This window comes from Bos mutus, unplaced genomic scaffold (genome assembly GCF_027580195.1).
Source record: "Bos mutus isolate GX-2022 unplaced genomic scaffold, NWIPB_WYAK_1.1 CTG652, whole genome shotgun sequence".
Taxonomy (NCBI): domain Eukaryota; kingdom Metazoa; phylum Chordata; class Mammalia; order Artiodactyla; family Bovidae; genus Bos; species Bos mutus.
This window is the reverse complement of record NW_027220131.1, coordinates 1-4,233: the sequence shown is the minus strand read 5'-3', so window position 1 is coordinate 4,233 and position 4,233 is coordinate 1.

Sequence of the window (4,233 nt, the reverse complement as noted above, 5' to 3'; positions counted from 1 at the left end):
CTTAGGAGGACGTCACTTCCTGTCATGCGCATCTGGGCTCCTGGAGGACAGCAAGGGCGGGACCTGGACAGGCCGGGTTCTGGGCGAGCTTCTCACAGGATTGGCACGTGGACTTTCCCTTGACTCTTAAGGGGTCCTGGGATGTCCCTGTCCTGAACTGTCAGCTGGCTCACTCCATGCCTCTCACTTGTGTCAGCACTCCCAACAGGAAGAATTGGGGAGCCCAAGCCTAATAGCCTTCCTGGAGCCCATGAGACTAACACCGAAGGCTCTCTTGGGCTCTCTCTTCTATAGTAAGCAATGCTCTGTCATTTTCCATGCCTTCCCTTAACCCCTTTAGATGCTAGGCTATTGTCCCATCTGCTGACCTGAGGCCAAGGCCTTATATCAAAGATGTGAACCCCTGAGTCTCCTGGTATGAAGTGCACATACGTCTCATCTCGCCATTTCTACCCGAGGCTTCCTGGAAATGGCTGCTACAGGTAAGATGAGCTGAGAGGGAAGGATGGGAGACTGTCTTCTGTGGTGTGGAACCCCTCACATCTCACTCAGAAACTTCATTCATATTGACTGCTGACAGGGCCTGGAAATCCTTCCCTTTCTGGTATAAGTCCACCCCTGTCCCCAACCATGCTCATACAATTCCAGAAGAGTAAGTGAAGGGCCTCCTTAGCCTGACAGTTCTCACTGTGGGCTGTCAGTCGACTGCAGGGTCATTGCTCAAAAGTTCTGAGATGATGTTCTGTCATTTTGTACAATTACTGTGATACTAACTTTTCTCTTTTAGTCCCTGGGTGATAGTCTATTAAGGTGATCATTTAAAAGGGCCAGTTCTCATCCACTAGCATTCCCTGGTGGCTCAGACAGTAAAGAATCTGCCTGTGGTGTGGGAGACCTGGGTTCAATCCGTGGGTTGGGAAGACCCCTGGAGGAGGGCATGGCAACCCACTCTGGTAGTCTTGCCTGGAGTTTCCCCTTGGACAGAGGAGCCTGGTGGGCTACAGTCCATGGGGTCGCAAAGAGTCAGACACAACTGAGTGACTAAGCACACACACAACAAACTTTGTGCTGGTTATTTCATGATCTGGGCCATACTGCCACATCCAAGCCAAACTTTGGTGCCCCATGGTCCTGGCATGGGGCCTTGGAGATGCTGCCTCAGATTCCTTCAGTGAAGCAGTGGAGATTCATGATCCCAGGGCAGAGTGGAAGAATCCAGGGCTCAAGTTTAAAGCCTTTTGCAGCTGATCCTGTTGTCTGCTTCCCTTGCAGCCTGCACATCTGTGCCAGTCTCTTAAGTACTCCCCACCTGGGCACACATAGGGTCAAGTTCAGTGGAGACTTACTGTCCATCAGGGATTATTTAATTTTATGTTTTCACTTTTGTTAATAGTTTTCTTCATTCCTTCCATAAGATTTCTGTGGTTACTTCTGGGTACAAAAAGCAGCAGACCGTGTTTCACTGTGGTCTCAGCTACTCTGAATGTGGTACTAAATCTGTAAAGGAGTTACAGAAAATTGACAGTCTTACAATATCTGTTCTTCATGAATATACATAACATACTATTCTGTTTGAGCCTTCTTTTTCCTAAGACTCTCAGGAAATTCTTCTTGTTGCCTCCATGAAGACTGTATACATTTTTCTAAAGTTTCTTTGTAGGTAAATTTTTTCTATGGTTGCTTCTGTTTATGGTGTATTTTCTGTTACTTGGTGTAAGTAATTGTTGATTCTTCCAGACCAACTGGATGATTTTGCTGCCATGATCTTTTTTTTTTATTCCAGATTTTTGAAGTCTCTTACATGTTTGAATATTTCCTGTCCTGTTTTCTAAGATTTTTAATTCGAGAATCAAATTGTTACTGTGATCTTTTGCTTTTCATTACTTCTGACTTTTATTCATTTGGCATTGTTGTATATAACTCTAGTGGCTATATGTACTTCTCTAGATTTTTTTCTAGTTTTTAAATTCATAGATTTTTTAACAATTATTTTTAATTAGAAGATAATTAAATGGTGTGTCAGGTTCTCTTGTATGAAGCAGCTATAAGTATACATATATCTCCTCCCTCATGAACCTCCCTCCCACCCCCTGACCTCACCCCTCTAGGTCATCACAGAGCTGATTCCTTGTGTCACCCAGCAACTTCCCCCTCATGCCTGTTGTCCACATGGTAGTGCATATTTGTCCACGCCACTCTCTCAATTCGTCTCACTGTCTGCTTCCCCCGATGTGTCCACATGCCCGTTCTCTACGTCTGTGTCTCCATTCTTTCCCTGCAAATAGATTTATAACTACCCTTTTGTGGCCTTTCTTTCTCATTCTCTTATTAGTATATTTTGCAGATAGAAGTTTTTAATATTAACAAGGTTCAGCTTATTATTTTCTTTCATGGACTGTGCTTTTGGTGTTGTGCCTAAAATCTCATTACCAAACTCAAGTTTTGCCCCCGTGTTATCTTCTAGATTTTCTTGCCTATTGCATATGGCATGTAGAATCCTAGTCCCTGACCAGCGATCAAACCTCTTCCCCCAGCAGTGGAAGTGTTGATTCTTAAACACTGGACTGCCAGGGATGTCCCTGCAATTTTTTTTAAATTGTGAGTTTTTCATTTAGGTCTGTGATTCCCTTTGAGTTAATTATTTTGAAAGGTTTAGAGTTTGTATGTGGATTCATTTTTCTTAGATATGGATGTCTAGTTATCCCAGGACTGTAAGTTTAAAAGACTGTCCTTTTCCATTGAATTGCCTTTGTGCCTTTGTTAAAAGTCGGTTGAGTGTTTGGGGTGTCTGTTTCTAGATTTTCTGTTCTGTGCCATTGATCTGTCTATTATTCTGTTAATAGCATACAGTCTTGAGTATTGTAGCTTTAAAGTAAGTTTTGAAATCCAGTAATATCAATTCTCTAACTTTGACCTTTAATATTGACTTCAGTGGGTATTATGGATCATTTCATTTTTGACATAAAATTTAAATTGTTGGCTGCTATCTACAAGCTATCTTGCTGGAATTTTAAACAGAATTGCATTAAGTATCTAGGTTAAGTTGGAAATAAGTGACATCTCAACAATATAGCATCTCCCTATCTATGAACATGGCGTGTCTATTTATATAGATCTTCTTTAATTTTTTTCAGTGCAGTTTATGAGTTTTACTCATGTAAATCTTATACATATTTTTTAAAGAATTATTTCTAATATATTTTGGTGCTAATGTAAATGGTGTTAGGTTTTTAATTGCAAGTTCCATCTCTTTATTGGAAAAGAATTGACTATTATGTATTAACCTTATTAATATATTAATTATATAGTAGTTATATATTGATAATATATTAACCTTATTAACATATACTCCTGGCTTATTAATGCCAGGAGTTTTCTTATTGTTGATGATTATAATTCCATTTTTCCCTTCCAAATATCTGTATCTTTTGCTTCCTTCTCTTATCTCATTGCATTGGCTAGACTTTCAGTACAGTGTTGAATAGGCATGGTGAGAAGGGATATCCTCACCTTGTTCCTCACCTTAGTGTGACAGCATCTGTCTTCTCACTATAAAGTATGATGTTTTACCTGTATTTCTTTTCAGATGTTGTATATGAAGCTGAGGAAATGCCTGTCTGTATCTAGTTTGCTGAGAATTTTTATGATGAATGGGTGTTGGATTTTATCAGATGATTTTTTTCCTTCATCTGTTGATCTCATCTTGTGATTATCTTCCTTAGACTATTGTTATTATGATTTATGATTACTGATTTTCAAATGTTGCACATCTGAAATGCATCCTACTTAGATATAGTATGTAATTCCTTCTATGGATTGTTAGGTTTCTTTTCTTATATTTTGTTGGGGATTTTGCTTCTATGTTCATGAGAGGTATTTGTGTTCAATTTTTTTCTCTTAATTTCTTCATCTGATTTTGATATTTGAGTGTAATACTCACCTCACAGAAAAGGAATTAGGAGGTGTTCCTTTTGCTTCTATTTTCTGGGAGAGATTGTAGAGAATTGTTATCATTTCTTCCTTAAATTTTTGTTAGAATTCATCAGTGGAAACATCTGGGTCTGTTACTGTCTTTATTGGAAGCTTATTAGTTATAGATTAAATTTCTTTAATAGATACAGACCTATTCAGAGTATCTATTTTTCTTTGTGAAAGTGGTGCTAAGTTATACCTTCAAGCAGTTTCTCAATGGAACCTTTCCTTTTTGTAGGCACAGAGTTGTTTATAATATTC